The 22,688-nt window shown below is 41.2% G+C and overlaps 1 long non-coding RNA gene across 1 annotated transcript; it reads right to left on the bottom strand.

The window, feature by feature from the left end:
- Positions 1 to 19,860: 19,860 nt before the first annotated feature.
- Positions 19,861 to 21,531, bottom strand: LOC148183170 (uncharacterized). The gene is made up of 3 exons (XR_015773786.1): positions 21,357 to 21,531; positions 20,049 to 20,102; positions 19,861 to 19,928 (listed from the first exon to the last, which is right to left on the bottom strand). It is a non-coding gene; the product is annotated as an uncharacterized LOC148183170 (long non-coding RNA).
- Positions 21,532 to 22,688: the final 1,157 nt, after the last annotated feature.

The following is a 22,688-nucleotide window of genomic DNA, read 5'->3' as shown; positions in this document are numbered from 1 at the left end:
GAGTCAGTCTCCCAGAGATTGTACAGTCTCAGCCACTTAAGCAGCTCTGTTGCTTTGCTGTTATTCCAAGAAAGGCTTGTTTTACTGAAATAACATTCTTCTGGTGATATTAAGTGCTGCAATTAAGGACTGAAAGTGTCTAATATCCTTTCCTTGACAATACACTATTACATAAATATTTTCCCCTCTTTTTCTCTTTAATGCAAGTGAGATCGAAGTGTTTTGTGCTCTAAATTAAAAAAATCTCCATAACCCAACTGTGTAGCTAAAAGTACTTATTAGAAATTGTTGCCTTCATATCTTCCACATCTTAATTGTTATTTACATTAAGAGCTAAAAACAAAGAAACCCCACCTGTTAAAGTCATGACAGATTAGTAGTCTGAAAGAGATGAATTTTGCAGTGATAACATAGTCCAAATAAGAAGTGCTTTGCTGTAAGCTGAAGAGCACTATCCACTCAGTTACTAAAAATGCACTCCCTACAAATAAACACAACTCTACACTTTTAGAGAAGTCCCATATTTGTTTCTGTATTTAAGGAAGTAATTTAAATAACGATTTATAATGATCATAATTCATCCTAAGATTGGTTTAGCTAATATTAACTCTAAGCCTCCTTCCGTAGCTGTTGTTCATCTGGAGCAAAATCCTTCTGTACTGTCTGAATTCTGGTTTAGTTTCTCACAGATCATTCTCCCTGCTCTGAGGTTTGGTACTGTAGATTGCCAGAGATGTTCATTTCTTCTTTACATAGACACTATTCTTTATCAATATGCAGAAGGTACAATAAAGAATTCAGGAGAGCCTAAAAGTTTCAACTGTTTCTAAAACAAGGTAAAAGTTTGGCTTGCAATTATGAAAAATAGGTTTAAACATGATCCCATATTTAATCCTATCAAATAATGGCAGTACATTTTCTCATAAAAATTATAGAACTGTTATTACTTTTATCTCAAGAGAACAACTGAGGGAGTTAGGATAGGGAAACTGCAGCCCATATTATTTTCCTTAGTGTTGATCATTTCCAAGCTCTCTGCATTCATTCCACACAGAGCAGAGCCCCAGCTACAGAAAGGACAAACACACGGTGTAAGGAGCAGCCAAAACTGTGATGAGTGAGGAAAGCCTTCATCCAGAGCTACCCTGGCAACTCCTGGTGATCACCCAGAAGACTACTCTGAAATTTTTCTTCTTTCCTTAATCTGTATCTTGTGACTCCAAGTGTTTGTGTAAATCTTGTATCCTGGTTGAGAAGGGTTTGCATTTCAATACCTTTTCCCTGAACTGCATTGTTTACTGGTTTTTGTTGGAATGTAGGTGTGGTTGGGTTTTTTTTTTCCTTTTTTGTCCAGATTTGTCTGCTGTAAGCTACAACACAGCATTTCCCTTGATTTACACAGCCAGGAGAAATCCTCAACCAGAAAGCAATTGTTGTTAATTAGTATCACACTGCCTTAAAGAAGAGTTGTTGAGTCTTTTAATTTTGCATAGTTGATTTTATTTTAATGTCCCTGCAGACTGCTTTATCCATGAAGTTTAATGATGTTAATGATAATAAAGTCATTTGCAATTACTGTGATACAACTTTGGTTAAGACAAGCTAAAAGGAGAATTGAGCTAGAAACTGGTGATCCTCTCCTTATTCAGTAGCTGTTTTTATTAACTAATATAGTTACAGGGTATTTATGAATGGCTTGGGTGGTAAGTTTGCATGTTTACCTAAAATAAATCAATCACCTGAACTTTCTGACACAGACAATATTTCATGGTGATAAAACTGTGGGCCAGGCTCTCTGCTTCACTTAATTTGATTTGACCTCACTGGAGTCTATTAGTTGTGCTGCTTCAAAGTGACTTCAATCCCATTATCTTCCATGGAAATATTCATCCACATCCTGATCTGTTTTGAATAGAAGCCCACTTGGCAAAAGAGAGATCATGTGCCACCCTCTCCCTCATGTTTTCTTAATTTTGTTTTTAAAGATCATCACACTGCTTCTACTGCAGTATTCCAAAATTTTTGTTATAGTCGATACTTTGAGGGGGAGTAAAGGTGAAAATACAAGGCAGCATATGTTATATTTGCTTTTTTTTTAATATTCAAACTTTTTCTGGCAACAAAATGAAACAACAGGGTTTCAGTGCACGGTGGATATTTGTAGAAATAATATTATCTACACTTACTGTGATAGAAAACTGGACAGAAACAACTCTCTGGAGCTGTTGAAGACAAAAATAGAAGTTTTTTCAATGTAATTGCAAGGTCTCAATAATGTCCCTACCCATGATTATACCGTTTCTTCTACAATGCTGATACCAAACTTGGAGTTTTGTGGTATCTCACTAACTTCTAATTGCTCTATCTCTAATGGAGTGTTACTTATTAGGTCTTGATCTTTTCAAAATTATCTGTTTAAACCATCTCAAATGCAGTTCTTTTCAACACTGAAATAGAAGAGGACAGATTTATCCTATTAATGCTTAACTCTTGCACACTACCTCCAGCTGGTGACATGGCTGATTAAACATCATGCATTATCTAGTGGGAATGACTCCTCTCTCTCTCTGAATGCCTTGTTCTCTCTGTCATCACCTCCAACTTGCTGATACTCAGCATTCTGAGGCTTTTTTTTGTTTTTTGGGTTTTTTTTAAGCCATGGTTTAACCTGAGGTAACAGATGAAGCAGTGTTTTTTTGTGTAAAAGGGCTCATGCCCTTAAGAATTAAGAAATTCTGACTGTTTCTGATATATGACTCTGTTCTAGGATTTCCAGAGGTTTTGGTTTATAAAAATAAATCATGTAGCAGATATTTTTACATTAGACTTAGCTGAATAATCATTAGTTGCTTCAAAAATCATAGAAACATGGAATCTTAGGAGGGTTTGGGTTGGAAGGATCCTTAAAATCATCAAGTTCTTTCCCCTGCCATAGGCAGGGACACCTTCCACTATCCCAGGCTGCTCCAAGCCCCATCAGACCTGGCCTTGGATATTTCTGGGGATGGAGCAACCACAGAGCACTTCCTGTGAATTTGGTGTCATCTGGTCTGGAGCAATTTCATAAAAAGGCCTGTTCATTCAATGGCTGTCCAAATAAAGTATGGAATTTATATTTGCTTTTTTTTAGCCTGTATGTATCTTCATTTGAAAATCTCTGTAGTTCTTGCAGCCTTGGCAATGTTAAAGGCACTGCCTTGTGTCTCTTTAAAGAACAAAAATAGGACATTTACTTTTGACTTCCAGTGCTATAGAGTTTTGAACAAACTGCATTGATACCTTCCTATTTTAGAAATATTTTACACCACATATTTCTGAATTACTCTGTGTTTTGACAAGCAATCCTTCAGTGGCTTTTAATTAAAAAAAAACCAAAAAAACAAAGCTGTTCTTTTGTCACTGGGGGTCACTTGATAATCGACATCCATCAGGTGGATCAACTGGACAACACAGCATTATGTGCTGTGTTCTGTTGCAGGTATATGTGGGATGGAGGCCTAAAGCAGAAAAAAACAAACGCTGGATACTCAAGGAACAGGCCATGGGAAGTGAGAAGAGGACACTGGACACTTAAAATTAGGTTGGCTTTTAAGAAAAATAAACCCAGAAGCTGAAGGCCCTTGATTAAAAACAAGCAGTGTGAAAAGATTTCAAGATTATCCTAAGACAAATATCTCTGTTGAATATCCTGTAACAATTCTATATTTTGCTTTTCCTTTGAATTAACTACCTGATCCAATCACTTTTTCCTTCCAAAGGTCCAGCAAGGCATCTAAAATCATTTGCACTAAACTATTCTGAGTTGTATAAATATTTGATGACATGAACTCCTGTGGGTGCTGCAATAATTATACAAATTGTAATGCTAATCCGTGGTATCAATAATGCCTTTGGAGAAAATAGCATTATATACTTCAGTCCCAGAGAATAATAACAATATTAACGCAGCGCTGACACTTGGCAGAACTGCCTCCCCAGCCTGTGTTCACTTGGCAATTGGAATTGCAAAGAAGCAGGGAAAGCAGACATTTCTGGCTGCAGTTCTGCTTCCAGAGTGGCAGAAAGAATTTGGCATTTAATGATATGCAAAGTGTTGTTCCTGTTTGATTGTAGTATACTATACATGCCTTGGAGCATGACTTAGAGTAATTTAACAACTGGAATAATAGGCGTTGGGGAAGAAACTAATTTCATAGGAAGGCAGATCACAGACACTAGGCTTGTTCATAAAAATGTTGCCTTGTCATGCTTTGTGATGCTGCACCTCAAGCTAGCAAGAGGATGTGGGGGGCAGCATCCCTCAGTTCAGACTGGATGATCCACTTGAGAAAACATCATCATTAGTGACTGTAAACGTCCTAACCTTTACAGACCCACATCAAAGATCAAAAGGTTGCATTTTTTTTTTTTTAATTTTTTTTTGTCTGGCAGTTTGGGCTCTTGCACAGGTTTCCCCATGGCTGCCCCATCCCTGGGAGTGTCTGAGGCCAGGCTGGATGGGCTCTGAGGAACCTGGGACAGTGGAAGGTGTCTCTGCACATGGCAGGGGGTGGAATGGGCTGGGGTTTAAGGAGGTCCCTTCCAACCTTCACCCCTTCTGTGAGGTCCCAGGCTGGGTGAGGCTGGAAGAGCCCACAGGAGCTCCTCTGGTGCCACCTCCCTGCTCCAGCAGGGCCATCCCAGAGCCCAGGGCACAGCAGTGTGTCCATGTGGCTCTGCAATATCCCCAGGGAGGAGACTGCACAGCCTCTCTGCACAATCTGCTCGGGGCTGGGCACTGCCCAGGGCACAAGTTCTGCCTCCTGTGCAGGGCAGGGCCTGGGCTCAGCCCCTGCCCGTGGCTCTGCTGCCATTGCTGGCCCTGCTCTGCCCCTCCCTGCAGGATGGATGCGTTCAGGAGAACCCCATCAGGACCTGTGGGTGTCCAACTGGCAGAGAAGGCCATTAGCCATTGCTCCTGGCTTAGGGGGGGCTGGGACAAGATGATTTTAAGGTCCCTCCCAAGCCAGGGTGTTCTGTGATTCTATGGAGCTTCACTCAGTCAGCTCTGGGATCTGGGTATCCTGAGCTTTGGTATTAAAGAGAGAGGCAAAAAAGGAATGAAGTAGCTCAGCCTTTCCCACATCCCATAATGCCCTACCCTCTGCATCCAGCAAAGGATGAGACTCTCCTGAGCCTTCCTTTTGCTGTCAGTGTATTTATACAAACCTTTGTTCATTGTCTTTACCTGCAGTGGCCAAATTAAGTTCCAGTTTGGCTTTGGCCCTTTCAGTTTTCTCCCTCCATAGCCTCTCAACATTCTTTTAATCCCTCCAAGGTACTTGTCCCTCCTCCACAGATGATAGACCCTCTTTTTTTTTTTCCCTTGAATTCCAGCCTGAATTCTCTATTTATGGAATTTCCAGACTGCAATTACCTGCAGTCTTTTTCCTTGACAAAATATATATTTTGGAGCTCTATGATTATATAAAATACCTTTCTGTGAGATGCTTATGTATCCTTACTTAATGAATAGGATTACCATATAAAATAGGGGAAAAATAATTTGGAAAAAGTCAATTTAAACAACCTTCAATCATTGGAGTTTATAATGTCTTGGTATGAATATCTTGCTCAAAAAACACCCCACATATTTTCTAAATCAAGTAGGAAATCAAGACTGAAAGTGGTATATTGCCATTTCTGTGTTATTATGAACACTTCAGGCTGTCTGATGGTGTAATAGAAAAAACGTAGTAGGAGATGGGTGTTCTATCCTGAATTTTGTTACAGTTGCCATTTTTGGTGAATATTAATTCAGTTCTATGTGACACGTCTCGTGAAACATTAGAATTCAATGATATAATAAAATTCAGAGTAGAAGATGCCAATGCTCTTTTGAAGCCTGTTTATCATATTTCTGTCAGTTGAATAAAAAAGATCACTTAGGAAATGTTTTAGGTGAAATTACAGATCAGTTTTCTATGTGTTCATGCTAAAAGTTGGGTTCAATTTCAGCTGTGGTGGCCTATAAATTTGGTATTTTAGAGGCTTTTTTCCACTTTAGTTCTTAAAGTTCATTGGGTATCATCAAGCAATCCTTTTTGCTGCATTTTTAGCAACTAATCTCTGATCAAAGGAATATAAAAACCTAAACATCAAAAGTGCTTCTTAAGGGTTTACAAATCTCTGCATTCTTCTATATCACAGTATGTGGTGGCTAGTTTGGAGGATGCTGCATATTATTTTGGGGGAGGAAGCCTACAATCACTTAAAAAGTAAGAGATCTACTGGTTATTTTTTTTATTCTGTATTATATTAGCTTTTCCATTTGTTCATCAGAGCCATCTGGAAGGTAGATGGCAATAAAGACATTGAGTATAATTATAGTAATTCAGACACAAAAAAGAAAAAAAAAGAAGTTAAAAATTCTAGTATGACTTTCAGTTTCTGGGAAAAAAAAGCAGCAGAACTGTCTAAAGGAGCAGAGAAGACAGATAAACATCAGTGCTGAACACTGGGCATCTCCCTGGCCCTGGCAGTAACTGATCATGTCCATGCAGCAAAATTGTACAGGATTTGTTTTTTTAACTTCACACATAGATCTTTTATATTCATTCATTAGTGTTCTTTAGGAATTTTACCACAGTGAGAAAATCTGGATGTCTTCACATAATGGAACATTTATCAAAGCTGTAGGCGTGAAGGAGCATGGCAGCAGTGTGGGAATGTGGGAATGTGTGTTTGTGTGTGTGGCTTGATGGGGAAAGCACTGGGATCCTCAGGAGTGGTGGTGTCCCCCCAGTGAGGAAGTCAAGTGATTGTCATGGCAAAGCCTGGCTAAATCATAGAATCACAGACTCAGAATGGTTTGGTTGGAAGGTTCCTGTCTAGAAATCATCCATTCCCAGCCCAGCCATGGCAGGGCCAGCTCCCAGTGTCCCAGGTGCTCCCAATGTCCAAGCTGGCCTTGGGCACTGCCAGGGATCCAGGGGCAGCCCCAGCTGCTCTGGGCACCCTGTGCCAGGGCCTGCCCACCCTGCCAGGGAACAATTCCTGCCCAAGATCCCATCCAGCCCTGCCCTCTGCCACTGGCAGCCATTCCCTGCCTCCTGGCCCTGCAGCCCTTGGCAATTGTCTCTCTCCAGCTTTGCTGCAGCTCCTTCAGGTAAATCCTAGGGTCAGTCGTTTGTTTTATGTGTGCTGCCTTTACTATTAGAATCTCCAACAGACCTCAAAAGAATTTTCAGTCAGCTCTGCTTTCTGAGGTTTTTCAGTGAAAATCCCCTAGAATCCTATGTTGGCTGCCAAACTTGTTGTATTGTGATGATTTCTCGTGTACTTTGCCATGACTGCATCTCTGAAAGCATATCTAATCAAAAAGCTACCATGCATGGAAGAGAAAACAGCATCTATTTCACAGGCCAGGTGAGATCTCCAGGTCTGTAAGACCCTCTGATCGCCTCTCCTTTGTGACAAAGTTCAGGTGTGGTCTCTGCACTGATTCCTTTGACTTTTCTGCTCTTTTTAACTCCTTCCTTGCTTGCTTCCTATTGGACACAACCTAGCATGTCCTCAGCTCCTGTTATTAACCACTGCTGGTTCTTTCAGATTGTCATAAAATCATAGAATATCCTGAGTTGGAAGGGACCCACAAGAACCATCAAGGACAACTCCTGGCCATGCACAGGACACCTCATTATTCTTCCTTTCTCACCTAATCTACAGGATATCCACTTTTTCCCCCCCTTTTTTTCCCTTCCTGCTAGAGATTAATCCTAGTGTTGTGGTTATTAGGTTTTTAATTTATTCTGTATTAGCCAATTTTAACTTTTGGATGCTTTTTTTATCTCTCCCTGCTCTCCTGCCACAGTGACACAAGCACAGGGAAGAGTGAGCTGCACCTCTGGGAGTTTACAGAGCTTTGCTGTTTCCTGTGTGGAGGTGGTGGGAGAGCTGTGTTGTCTCCACTTTCAGTAACATTTCATTCAGGAGAAACATGGTTTAAACCAAGTTGTGACAGGCCATCACTTCACACTCGTGGAGGAATAAAAAATGAAGGTGATAGTAACTGTGTCTGGGGAGAGGATCTGCTGCCAAACCCTTCTGAGGAGGTTTTTGTGACCACCTGCCATCAGCTCCTGTGAAGCACAGGGCAGAGAACGTGGGGTGGCCCAGATGTACCAGGTACAGATTTTTAGGAGGTCTGTAGTTTTCCCATAATAATCCAAAGTCATGGCATGGAATTCTGCATAAAATAACTGCATGGCTTTTCCCTTCCTGTTGCTACTGTCCTGGAAAGTGATGTTAAATTCCTTATTGATCTGTGTGGGACCTCAGCTGGACTAGCTCCAAAATGCTTTTGAAAGTCCTGCTGGTTCTCCCTACACTTTGATTTATCCAGTCTATTCTAAAGGGCAATTTCAATCCCTAATGGAAGCCATCGGTATTTTCAAATGAGGCACCTTTTAAAATGTGGAAATAGCTTGGAGAATAATTCCTGGTAAAGTAAATGTTGAGTGTTGGCTTTTTGTTGTTGCTGTGCAGAAAAATACAGTTTTGCTTGGGGTCGATAAGAGATTGAAAAGTGTGGGTAATAATAAAAGCTGAAGTGGGAGTTACTTTAATAATGGGATGTCATGTGTAAGCCTATAAAATAAACAGTAATTATCACATTTGAGAAACGACTCTGTTAGAATTCACATTGCTCTTGACAGCTTCATCTGTACATCAAGCCTTTCTGGAATATGCACTTTCTTGTTCCTAATGAGCAAACAAATGAAACAGGAATTCTTACCCTGATAGAAGGTGTTGATTTCAACAAACCTAAACAAAAAACTAGATAAAAGAGAGCCAGAGCAGCAGAATGTGGGATTAGTTCTTGCTAACACATTTTGCTTTCACAGAGCAAGATAAAAAACAGCTGTACTTTTATTATCTATGGTTTTCCTCCATCTTTTATACGACACATGTTGGAGGAAGTGGGCTTTATGTATTGCAGCAGAAAATCAGAAGTTTAAAGAGCAGTAGTGGATTCAGAATAAACTTTGTATATTTTGCAAAGACACGGTAATATCTCATGATTGTGAATCATAAACTTGGGTATATCAGATTAGGAAGAAATAGTGGGCATTTTGTTTTGTTTTTATTCTTTTTTTCTCTGTATCCTCACACACTCAACATTTAACATAAATGCCAGCAGTACTTGTCCTTCAAGGAATGTTTTGGAGGTTTTTTTTGTAATTTAATATAATGTTAAACTACAGATTTTTTTTTTTCCCAAATATAAATGTATCCAAGAAAATAATCTATAGCTGTTTTCTGTATGTATTTTATAACTTTTATTTAATAACTTTTACTTTTTGTTCAGCATTTCCAATGGAATTTAGGTGGGTTTTGTATTATTGAGAGAGGTTGAAAGTGTAACACTGATTCCAGCAATGCAAAAAGCTCTTTGTCTTATCAAAATGAGCTTCATCAATACCTAATTTATAAGAACAGAATGTATTTAATTTGGCAGTCAATAACATATATTTGGTTCTAAGAAAATGAACTTCAATAGATATTAAAAGATATTTCAAAATATGTAACGTATCTTCTACACATTATTTCTGAATTTAGACTTCTGAGGCTTTGAGAGTCAGTCTGAGTTGAGGTGTGTCAAGAAATAGGAAGAGTTAAATCAAGGGAAGTAAGGAGCAGCAAATAACTTGCTGGAATCACATTACACTGTCCCTTGGAAAGAGTTTATCCATGTTATCAATTTTCTTCTTTTAAGTCTGTGAACCTGAGGTGTGTGAGAAGAGCAGGTAGGGCACACACCACACGGGTGGATTCACTACACCAAGTGGTTTTTATTTTCATTTTTATTTTCTTTTTTTTGTTTGTTGAGGAAATATATCTTCAGTAAAAGTGATATCAGTGCACTGACTTCATTCACAGGGATGTTAATGGCAAAGCCATTGATTTGGACATCAGCAGGATTGCAGATTTCTCTGCAGTTTGCTGAATTCAGCCTTGTGTCCGTGGGCACGCTCTGGTGCCAAGGAAAACGGGGAGATGTATGTCCAACAGGGCAAAAATGGGACTGGGCTTTCATGGAGCAGCAAAGGGCAGGAACAGCAAAGGGCAGGAACAGCAAAGGGCAGGAGGAGCAAAGGACAGGAGCAGCAAGGGCAGGAGGAGCACCGGCTGAGCCCTGCACGCTGCTGTGGGCAGAGGGAGCCCCTTGGCTGGGCAGAGCATCCCTGGGCACACCCCGGGTACCACCCATGGCAGGGCTGACACAAACAGTACCTGGGGAAGCGGCAGCAGCACACCTTCATTCCCACAGCTGTTTGTCACCCCGCTCAGCACAAAGGATGTTAAATTAGTCCCAGTGACAGCCTGGCGGTGGCAGGCTGGGCTGTCACTGATGTCACCCCAGGGCAGGGGTTCTGGGAGCCTCCAGCCAGCCCCAGGGCTGCTCTGGCAGCTCTGAGGGAACAGTACTATTGCAAAGGCTCCACAATTCCCTGGCAATTACACTAGAGACCGAAGCCTTGGCGCAGCAGAGATCCTTTTTGGGTAGGGATAATGTTTGAGCTGAACGCCTGACGCGGAGCTGCCACACGAGAGCAGTTCCACTGAAGCAGCAGGGCACAGGTGCCAGCAGGGCAGGCTGCAGCTCCATCGGCTGCGATCTGAGAGCAGCACCTCAGCCATTCATTTCCCCCCACGGGGCTGGCTGCTGGCCCCCAGCTCCAGACAGGGAGCTGCAGTCAGATGTTCCCACTCCTGGAATATGGCACCGTGTGCTGACAGAGGGGACCAGGGCCAAGCACTGCAGATGGCATGAGGGGCTGGAAAACGCCAGGAACATCTTCCCAGGCAGGGTTTGAGCAATAGGTGTCTGGATGGAAGAGCCATATCCGAAATCTGAGGAATCTGGGGAGTTTATCTTCAGCTGTGCTTGGCTATTCAGCGAGCAGTCAGGGAATGTGCAGCTGGAGCACTGTGGCAGGTGACTGGTTTGGGTTTCCTGCTGGTTCTGACACAGCTCCCAGGCACTGGAACATGGTCTGCAACTCCCTGGCTGTGTTTTCCCCAGTGAAGTGTTTTAACCTATTTGATGGTGCCTTCATACAGTATTATTTTTTTGTTATGGAAGTTTCCTTTGTGGTGATGATGCAAAAGAAAAACACCTTAAAGCCAGGGCAGGTTACGCACAAGGAAAAACACGTGGCTTTAGGAGATTGATGTGCTGTGGAAGCCTGGGAGGAACAATCACAGAGGACTAAAACACTGTTGAATATATTGAGCTCATGGATTGATGTTTTGGGTTTTTTTTGTGGTTTGTGTCAATCTCCATCCCCTACTCAAAGCTTTTTAATGTTCCAGAGAGCCAAATACAAAGTCAGAAAGGTGAAGAAACTCAAGAGGACAAATTAGCTGTGGTTTTGAAAGGTTGAAATGAGGAAACAGAATGAATGCTGGGCCACTGTTCCTAGCATGATATACCAGGAATCTTGTGTCCAGTTTTTGTGTCCAAGTCAAACCCTCTTAGCTTCAAAAAACTTCATAAATACAGAAATTTCAGCTGACTGTGGGCTGTAATTTGTGTTCAGTTTGTGCTGGTTCATTGTTGCATGTAAATATTTGCACTTTAGCCATAGAATAAAATATCTTTAAAAATAAAGTGATAAATCAGTAGCAGAAGACAGGACTGCACTAAACCCTAAGGATTAGGAATATTTTGGCAACTCCACACTGTGTCAGGCAGTCAGGCCTGGGCTCTGCTTGGGCATTCTTGTCACAGGTTGGCTTCTGTTCTCACTCCAGTCTAGAGTCAACAGAAAAACTGGGAAACTGATATTTTCTGTAGTAAATATCAAAGGCACATCTACAGGTGGGGTGGAGAAGTGATTGAGAGCTGCTCTGGGGAGAAGAGAACAAAGTTACATGGAATCTTGGGCAGGAATTGTTCCCTGGCAGGGTGGGCAGGCCCTGGCACAGGGTGCCCAGAGCAGCTGGGGCTGCCCCTGGATCCCTGGCAGTGCCCAAGGCCAGCTTGGACATTGGGAGCACCTGGGACACTGGGAGCTGGCCCTGCCATGGCTGGGGTGGGAATGGATGGGCTTTAAGGTCCCTTCCAAACCATTCTGAGATTCCATGATTCTAATTTCAGTGGAAAACATTTATTTTCCACATGTCTTCTTTTCAGCTGGTCACAGATAATGAAATTGACTGTCTCTGGTGTTTGTGTTTCTTTTCAATCAATGTAATACCTGTTCTTTCCTTCCTCCTTTTTAAAAGCAAGGATCATCCCATATGTGGTGGTGCTATAGCTCTGCAGTAAATTTTCCCTGAATTCACAAACCCATGGGAGTTAGTTTGCATTTGAAGGAGAGGTGCTAGTTTTTCCTTTTAAAAATTAACATTCAGAGATGTAAGTCTTATTTACCAATGTCCTGCAGTGTTGAGAATAACATTAATATATGACATAGCTTCAACTAAGCTAAGATTTCTATCTGGTAATTATTTTTTTTCCATCTGAATTTTTCTGTCTCTCACAGAGAAAATGCTTTGTATTATACAATGGAGTTTAAAAAGCCACAAGCTGATCTGGATTTGTGGTGCATAATTTCTAGTCATTTTTATGTATATTAATGTTAAATCATGTTCTTGATTTCCATAAATGACCCACATAACATGCCAAATTTCTTCCACATTTTAAACAGCCCTGGGTTTTGATGAACAAAAATTGATAGGTATGAGATGAACAAAAGAATATTGATGACACATAATATAAGCCTTGATCTAAAGTTGTGAACTTGTCAGATGATCTGCCAAAAATGGATTATTTTCTAAAAGTTTGAAATATGGCTGAGAAGCCTGCTGGCCATTATTCAAAGCCATTAATTTATTACATTGATGCTGTTAGACAAGTAATAATCATAGGCTTTAATTTCCTGCAGAATTGGACATAGGTGTAGAATGCTTTATATCATTTAATATGCAAAAAACCCCTCAGATCAGAGAATGGAATTTCTATCTGTGTCACTGCAGGCTGTCTAATCTGACACAGATTGGTATTAATACACTACATAAAGCTGGAATTTTCCTAGACCTCTGGTATTTCTTTGCATTCTTGGTGTTCACACTTTCAAAAAATGTCTCTGTTCAAGTTCATGTCCATCTTCAATATTATACAAACTGTAGCATTTTGCTTCATTAAATGCCCTATAATTTTCCTCTGCATCCAAAATACTTTTGTTCTTTACTCGAGCTGGATTGTTGAGATCTGTGGTGGGTTGCACCCATCATAAACTTGTTGATTCTCTTGTCTTTTCCTGCAGTTAATAGTAACCCACAGCACTGTTCCCAACATGACAGTCATCCAGCACAGGTAATTGTTTTTTTTTTGCTATAGGTTTTTAGATTCTGTTTGTGTAGTTTTGTCTTTTGCAAGAGATAAAAAGACATTTGGTCCCCAGGGCACGGCTCCCCTGGCTCTGCCGAGTGCCTGAGCAGCTGAATGGAACTGATAATCTTTGGCATTTACCAATAGGTTAATTTCACTCAGCTACATATGGGGTTCCAAAAACAATAGGTTTCCAAAGATTTTAATTTTTTTGAATGCTTTTGTGAAAAATATTTCATGCAAATTGTTTTAAGCTTACTTTAAAACAGCTTTTTCCCTTTGCAGGTTTACAGAAAACTTTCCATTTCCTTCTGTTGTTTTTTTGTTTGTTTGTTTTGTTTTTTTTTTAATTTTTTAAATTAAATATTCTTCACAACATTAAAAATATTTAATGAAAATTATCAATTCAGCCTGGAGAAGAGGTGGTTTCTTCATTGTGGTCCCTGAAGAACCTACAAGAAAGATGGAGAGAGACAATTGACAAGGGATGGAGTAACAGGACAAGGGGAATGGCTTCCCACTGCCAAAGCACAGTTTTGGGGTTAGGTTGCATATTGGGAAGGAATTCTTCCCTGTGAGGGTGGGGAGGGATTCCATGATCCTAATAATTTCATGGTCTGTAGTTTATATTACTCGAGAACCTAACACAGTATCCTAGCAAGTGAGACATTTTTCTATTTCATGTGTTCCCTGGTGGACTAAGAGTATAAAAGGATCTGACTTCACGCTGCAGACTAGAACAGGCTATGTCTGTTTGTAAGTAAAAGCTAATGTTTTGCATTTTAACAGGGAAGGAAATGAACAGTGGCACTAAAACCACATCTGCCAGAGCAGAGCCTGGTGGCAAAAGTTACCTCTTGTTACAGTGATGACAGTATCCAGATGTCACACAGTTAGGGGCATTTGCTAAAATCTTTTTGAAGTAGGAACACCTGTGACCATCAAAAGTGATAAATATTAGATAATAAAATGCATTCCTGGTAGGTGCACAGTGTAACCAACACAGTCAGGGACAGAACAATCACATTCCCTCCACCTCCCTTCAAAACACCTGCTTGCCTCTGTTTATTCCTATTTATATAGTGCTGAATCTTTGAGGGCCTCCTACTTTGCTTTTTTCAGCTATTTTGTCAACATTTGCATGGTTTAAACTATTGCATGGTTTCCCATGTGCTTTCCTGGGGTGTTTTGGGGGGAGTTTTGCATGTGGGGTTTGTTGTTGTTGTTGTTTGGTTGTAGTTTTTACACTGATATTCTCCAGGACCAAAGTTCAAAAGTCTGGAGTTTTAGGTTTGGGTAACCACTGAGAACTGAGGGTGTTTTTTCTGTGCAGCTGCACGTTTGCTTGGGGCCTGCTGGGTGTTGTCCCATTAAAAGTGATCAAACTGGATGCACACATTGCCATGAGCTACATTTAAGTGCAAACATTTGAAATGTCATTCTGTGGGCTTTGCTCTCCTCACTTTCAGTGAATCTGAAGCAGAGTTTTAGGCTATTGTGGAAACAGAGCCTACAGCATGCCTGAATTCTTTATTCATTTGAAGATGGCCCCATCTAAAGCAAAAAAAATCCCAAAACAGCACAACAAATCCCTTTGTTTTCAGTGGATCAGAAAAGCTTGTCCACTTGCAATCCCTCCTTCTGGAGAGTTAACTGGAGCCATTCCTAGCTCAGATATGCTTTGCTCCCTCCTTACAGCTTGGAAGAGGCTGGTAACTCCCTCTGTTCTCCAAAACAACAAAGAGGGCAGTAAAACACCATCCTCTTGCCGTGGAGGAGAATATTGTCTTCTCTAACTGCACTTCTTCCTAAATGTGCATGTTCAGTTCCAAGAGAATATTCAAGCTATCCTCTGAGTATCTGTGTGTTTAAATGGAAATGGATGCAATTGTGCACTTCAGGGGAAAAAAAAATATGATTACACTTTTAGTTTTTGAATAAAAATGGAATTATTTAAGTTCTTACAGCATCAAAATCCACTGTTTCTGTTTGACGCATCGATAGTGACCTCTGGGGCTGCTGTTCTGCTTCTCAAGGGGATTTTGTCTCTGCTCTTTTGGCTGGACTCCAGGTTTGGATGACAATTTCAAGGTTACAGTTTGTTTATTTTTTTATCCAGAGAAAGGGGAGATCAATCCTAATCTATAGAGAGACTGAATCTCAAATGCCAGAGTGCCAGAGGCTTGACCCTCCCAAGTGCTGAGTACTCGGGGCTCGCGGGCTGTCGTGTGGCACCTCACCCACCCCTGCCACCCTCTGCTGGGCCTGGGAACTGAATTAGTCTCTCACTTTGCTTTCAGAGCAGAGAATTTTCTTCCAATAGACTCAGCTGGAGTATGTCTTTCCAAGTAAAGTGGATAGTAGCTTTCACGAGTTTCTCTTCATTCTCAAAGGTAACGTTTGAGACTTACTGGTTGTTTTCCTTTTATTCTTAGACTGTTTTCCACTAGTCTCTTCTGCTTTTGCATGCTGTGATCCTTTGTTTTCTATGTTAGCTCTGAAATATAAGAAAAACAGACTACTGGTTCAGGCAGCAGCTCCTTTTTAAGGAACTAACCTTTGGTCTTTGGTGGACTTGAGGCAGTGTTGAAGAGCAGAAGGCACTACTGTTCTGGGTGTTGTCAGCACCAGCAAAGAGAAACACAGACAAACTGATTCAATTCTTTCTACTTCAGAGTAATCCTGAGAACATTTTCCTGTGGTCACCCAAGTGGAGGTCTCCCTCCACGTCCCCGGTGCTCCGTGACCTTTAGCAGTCCCAAAAGGAGGCTCAGTGCTGGTGACAGCTGGGAGATGTCAGCAGAACCTGAGTGAAAATATCACAGCACAGCACTTCTCCAGGATGACTGAAATCCTATTTTTGGAGACGATAACATCATAACCTTTTAATTTTCCTTTCTATTTTTTCCTGGGTGACAGATTGACAATCCTAGAGGATGAGGCTGTCTATTCTTAGAGCAGGTCTGGCGTGGGCAGCAGCCCTGGTTGTTCCCCACGCTGTCCTGCTGGTGTCAGGAGCCGCTCCCCAGCCCAGGACTGCAGCCAGCAGCCCAGAGCTGGCTCCTGCTGAGCCTGCCCAGGTGACTGATGCTCAGTGCCAGAGCAGAAGTGGCTCTGCAGAGCAAACAGCTCCTTCCAGACATTGCATTGATCACTCACCAGCCGAGCTGCTCCGAGTTTGCACTTCCAAACAACCATCTGATTTCCTGCCCCAGCCAATCTTTTTCTCTTGGTCTCCAGTCTTTCATGCTCTTACCCACTGCTCACTTCAGATGGCATAATTAAAATCTAGGAGCAGAATGTGGGTCTTCTTTCAAGCAAAATTATTTTAAGAATTACAAGTACAGTCAAAGAAATAAGAAAATATAATTTACAAGTTGTTGTTTATTTAATGCTTCCTTAACATAGACAGCAGGTTATAACATGGGTTAAGAAAAAGATGTGCCATAAAATAACCTTTAAAGTTCATTTTTCTCTTTGATGGTTAGTTCCCCCTCTCTAATCCTTATTTTCAGTGCTGATGTTAGCACCATCTCCATTTGTTGTACGTGAAAGATAACGCTTCCTGATAATGTAGATATTAGTCAGACAATTACCAGAAGTGCTGCTTCTGAGTGTTTTATTATGGCAGTGTGTGTGTGAGGGGGGCTTGCAGCAAGAGACTGAGCACAAGGACAGTGACTGTGCTGCCCCTGCTCTTGCTGGTGGGGATTCTCATCCACTGCCTCTGAGAATGAACAGCAATAAAGAATATCCAGAACCAAGATAGGATTAGTATCTAATAATTTCCTGAAAGGACAAAGAAAGTTTTAGGGTGAATTTAGAAGGGTATTACTATCTCAGCTTTAATGATATGATGCTTTATATTAATTTAAAATTCCTCAACTTCAAAATATTCTTATGGCCTCCACTCTCAGCCCACACAAAGCTGCTAAGACAAGGTACCTTTCCAGGCTGGAAAGAGCCATCAGTCAGAAGCACACAATAGATATCAAAGACATCTCACTTCTAAAGATATCATTAATGCCAGTGCAGAACAAAGTGCACTGCAGCTTTTCATGCCTCATCTGAAAGAAAACCACAGTCAATCCCACCTTGCCTAGCTGAGAAGGAGGAAGGGATGTATGCACTTTAAGGTTTCTCAAGGATGAACACAAATTATGTCTGTTCAGGCAGTGTTACTTGGCTTTCTATTTGCTTATGGATCACTCCAGTTATTCCTTTAGGAAATAAAGCATTATACTGTCAGTCTTCAAAAATATGTATTGTTAACATTAGCTTTACTTTACATTAAATATTTAAATTATATATGAGGCAACTCAGGGTAAGGGTGTGCAGTGAACTGTGGGGTGGAGACTGGAAGTCTTTGTGAAGGCACTTTCAGAGAGCTCTGTGTGAAGGCCCTGCACCTGGCCAAGCACGTCTGGGCTCAACTACAAAGGAAATTATAAACCCTGTCTTAGTCCCAGTGACAGCAGCCACGTGCTTTTCAAGGAGGAAGGCTTGCAGACCTCCCACTGAGCCCTCTGTGCATGTGGGTATGGTTTGGGAGTCTGTGCTTGGGAGGACAGAGCCTGGGAATGGCGCTGGGAGTCACCCTGAAGTGAAAAGGCAAGGCAGAATTGCCATGGGAAAGCTTCCTCAGCTGGGTGGTTCCAGCCCTCCTGTCTCTGCTGGCACATCTTCACCTTTCCCTGTCAGCCCAAACACCCAGAGGATGAGGTGGGGGCCCTTCCAGAACGTGCTGAGGTAGATCCCTGAGGCACACCCAGCTGGAATCTTGGTGGGGGCACAGCTGGAAGTGATTGGAATCTCCCACATTCCCTTCACCTTGCTGGGTTGTACCTGTACCTGGGCAGGCTGATTTACTCCACATTTCAGTGGTGGGCCCTTTGGAGCCATGGTATCCATTTTATTCCTCATTTGTTCTGCAGATTAAGCTTTTCATTTGTGAGCACAGTGTCACTTTTCACTGTTCTGTACCTTCCCAGGCAGAAACAGGTTTCTTATTTGTGGAAACTTTAAAGCACAGTGAAACACAACCCTAGTGGAAGTATCATGTTATTTCTACAGCCTCTTGAGCCTTAGTTAAGTGAAGTGATAGGATATGACAATGTTTTCTGTTTGTTTGTTTGTTTTTTGGTAACTTTTCCAAATAAACAATCTCCTGGAAATAAGGTATGACATTATCAGGCAGGTACTGAAGTGAAAGCTCAGTGCTTGTTTGCTTTGTAGAATTGTTTTACCTGTGCAGTGAAAAGAAAAGGATACTGTGGCAATGTGAGTGGCAGCTACACCTAATGGAATATGTGTTTATCCCTGTTTATGTTTGCAGCATCAGGAGTGTTAATTAGAAGACTCCATCTCCTGTGCAGCCCTAGCTGCCATGTATAAATAAATGTTGCCTACTTTGAGGTGAGTTATCCCATGTGTAAACAAGCAAACCAGACTTAGTTCAAACTTTGATAATTCACAAGATTATTCTTTCACTAAGATCTGATTTGTATGATTCTTTAAAATTCTGCACAGTATTTGGATTGCATAATGGCAGTACTCCTGCCAGCAACCCTATGCATCTGTCTATCAAAAAATAACATTTCTGTAATTACAGGATGGGTGATGATGGATACAGGAGAGGGAAATGCTGAGGGACAGCAGGAAGACAATCATAGCAACAAAACACATAATCTACAGAAGTCAGAAGAGTATTACAAAAATAAACAAAAACTTGTGGGAATTTAGATCAGAGTAAGTATTACTGTGGTAAACAGAATGGTTTAACTGAAAAAAGCACAGACGCTAAGCAGAGAGGGCCTCAGAATATTGTGTGCTTGCAAATGAAGAGAATTTCCACTAAAGCATCGTTAAACTGTAGCCTCTGATAAATCTGAAATGCTGATGAGTTGGATTTGATTTGTCACTGTTTGCCATTTGATTTTAATCAGTGTTTCTGCTAGAGCATGCAAAGCCTGGGTTTCCAGGGGAAAGCTGAGACAGGCAGATGCCCTGGCTGTGGGGTTTGTGTGCACAGCCAAGGCAGAAAGGGTGGCTGGAACACTGAAGAAACAGAAATGCTGACTTGAAGTGCCATAACTAAAGGGGAATGTTAAAAGTTTTGGAGGTGTGCTATAAAAAGAAACTTTTTTCTGGTAGGGGTGCAACGTTGTGGGCTGAATTTGGGTTGATTCGGGAACTTTTTGCTTTAACTTTTCTGCTGTTTGTAGAGTAATTAGAAAACTCTAGGGAGATGAGGTGAGCTGAATTAACATTGAGAGCAGAACCTGTGGCATCTCCAGAAGGATGAGGGGGGGATTTTTCCCCTTGTAAAGCTTGTACCCCCTAATCCTTTGCCATCAACTTGACCCTTTCTGTTGTTTGCAAGGTGTGGATTTCCGGAGGATTCCCTGGGAGTTCCCAAGTGCTGCTTTCACCCCTGTGTCCTGTCAGGGACAATTTGGAAGCTCAGTGAAACAAGCATGGACAGAGATGAGGTTTATTTGTGCTAGATTAACTCAACTTCATCAGCACAGAGAGAGCCAAGCTGGACCTAAAAAAGAAAAGCATAATTGAAGAAAAATGCTTAGCAAAGACACAGCCCTTCACCAGCCCATCCAAGCAGGGAGCTGAGGCTTGTGGAAGAACAGATTGTTCTCTCCTGAGAGCTGACCTTGAGTTGAAGAGGTAACATGGCTCCTTTCTCACTTTCTTTGTATTTGCATGGCTATTAAAAAAAAACAACAAAACCCTTCTTTTTTTTTTTTTTTCTGTATCTTAAAGGCATTTTACTAATGTAATAGATAAAAAAGAAATATGTTAAATAAAAACATTTATTAGAGGACATAATTTTAAATATTTAATGATATAATTAAGTCTTATTAATGTAATGGTCTTTATTCTTCAGTTTAAAAATTCACAAGGTTAATTTCCCTTTCATCTTTATTATGCAATGTTTGCCACAATTATTTGTTATATATTCTTATAAATATTTGATGAATATTAGAGATTTTAATTTAAATAAAAATATAGGTCATGTTTTACCATGGTGTTATTCTGGTGTTAAACTGGAATTAGTGAAATTAGCACAGCAGTGAGTCAGGCCCTGCTATTCCTCCAGTTGTTCCAGAGCTGGCTTCTTTGACTTGAGTGATCCATGGAAAACACACCTTTCACTACTCTCTCTTCACTTTTAAAGGCTTGCAAAGAAGCTGAGGATCACCAAGCTTTGATCACCAAGGGATCAGTCACATCATTTCCATGTTGTCTCCTCTGGGGGACATTATTTGCATCATCTCAGTCTCAGATAGTTATTAACTTGATTTTACTACATTTGACAATAAAAAACACCTATCAGCATTGGTAAATTAATTTAGAATATATTTCAGGAGGTATTTACTTGATTCATTAAATTACTGGCATTAAAAGCAGTTGTTTTGAATAACATAATCCTCCCTCTATATGCTCTGCCTGTTTATCTCCTTATGGAGAAGGAAAGTCCTTTAGCACAGAGTCCTGTGCATTTAAATGATTGATACTCTCCTTCATTAGCAGTATTTCTTACATATGCACCAGAAATATTTTTAGGGGAAATGGATGCTTTATTTTACCACAGCACTACGATTTTTTTTTTAAGATCAGTCTGCCAAACTACAACGTCAGCAGCTGCTGAAAAAATCACTTTAAGGGCAATATGTTGACTTACCTTCTTAATTAAATAAAGAAACAAAGCAGAACTCTCTAGAGAAAAGTACTTTGAAATAAGCATAAACTCCTGTCACTGCATTCAGAATGGAAAAACAAATACCATTTGAGCTAGCAGCCAAATTTCAGCTTGTGCTGCTATTAGATTTGGACTATGAGGTGTCCAAAAGTACTTTTTGGCGAGTTTCTTTGGGTGGCCCATGCTGAAACCTGGGCTTGTGCTACTTTCCCTCCCATGAGTAACCACGGCACCCTTTGGAATGTTTGCCTGCTGTACCTGTCACCTTGCACGGACCCAAGATCTGCTGCTTCTCCTCCAGGCACTCCATCCAAGAACTGGACTAAATTATTATCTTCAGGACAGAGGTGGCAGAATGCTGGCTGTTTTTAGGGTGTCCATTTTACAGAATGAAGCTGCCCTTGCCACTGGCTGCCTTTTCCCTTTCGTGCTGCTCTCCTGAAGCCCAGAGCAGGTGTATTTCTGCTGCTGCAAGAACAGCTCACTCATCCCTGCAGTGATGAGGGCTGAACACACCTGGGGAAGGTTACTCCAATCTGATGGAAATGAAGGCAGTTTATTTGCCCAGATCACTGCCAAGACCTGTCTAACCCTGATGTACTTTAGCTCTAAATGATGAGAGCACCTATTCCAGGGTTGTTTCTGGAATAACTCTCGTTGTTGTGTTACTGGCAGCACGGTGCCTGGGTGCAGAGTGGCTGTCAAAACAGGGCATTATGTGTTAGAAAACCATGTACTGGCAAGGTGTGGTGCTTTTTCTGTCCTGTTTGCCTCCTATGGATGTTAAACTGCACCAGAACTGTGTGTTCTCTTCAGAATGCACGAGGAACAGTCAAGGTGCAAAAATTAACCTTCAGCAAAGCCAAGCTGGCAAACGGGAAACAATCCTGTGCGCTTCTCTCAGCACCTCACTTGGAAACCACAACTCTGCCACCACAGCCCAGCTCAGAGGTACTGATGATGTCTCTTTCCACTTATAGGAAGTCCAACTGATTTTACAACTCATAAAAGATTCAATTCTCTCACCTTGTGTAGCATATCCCTATTATAGGCAACCATTTCATCTCTCCTGGGATTCACCCATCCCTCTTACCTCAGCTTTCAGAAGTCCATTAAAAATCTGTTTTGAGTATGCTTAGGCTTGCTATTATCTTGGAATTTTATGGTAAATCCTGCCTGAAAGTGAATACTTGGCTTTGAGGTCAGGCCACAGTGAAATGAGGAATGGGGAAAAAACTCTTCAAGAGCTCCCCCCAAAATGAACTCATTTGTGCAGTGGAGAAAGTTATGTGGGGAACTCAAGTGTTAAGCCTGCTTTTTAAACACAGGGGAGCCCTGAGAAATAAGCTCAAATAAGTTAAACTTATTTAATCTTACTATTGAAAGTTATTGGTAAGTTAAACTCCCTCTTGCAGATACCCTTCCTCACGGTTTTTCATTCTTTGTTCTTGGAGCTGCAGCTGGTAATTTTCCCTCTCCACACTTTGATCTCCCAACATCTTCTCACTTCTCCTGCTCTCACTGACAGACACAACTGGATTTGTCCAGCCAGGTGATGCCAGAATTTTGAAGGAGAACATCAGCATTACA

The sequence above is a fragment of the Pseudopodoces humilis genome, chromosome 14 (assembly GCF_049639895.1).
Source record: "Pseudopodoces humilis isolate 2021_Gansu_Grassland_sample_001 chromosome 14, ASM4963989v1, whole genome shotgun sequence".
In the NCBI taxonomy this organism is placed as follows: domain Eukaryota; kingdom Metazoa; phylum Chordata; class Aves; order Passeriformes; family Paridae; genus Pseudopodoces; species Pseudopodoces humilis.
Note: the sequence above shows the minus strand (reverse complement) of the source record. Positions and strands in the feature narration are given on the sequence as shown.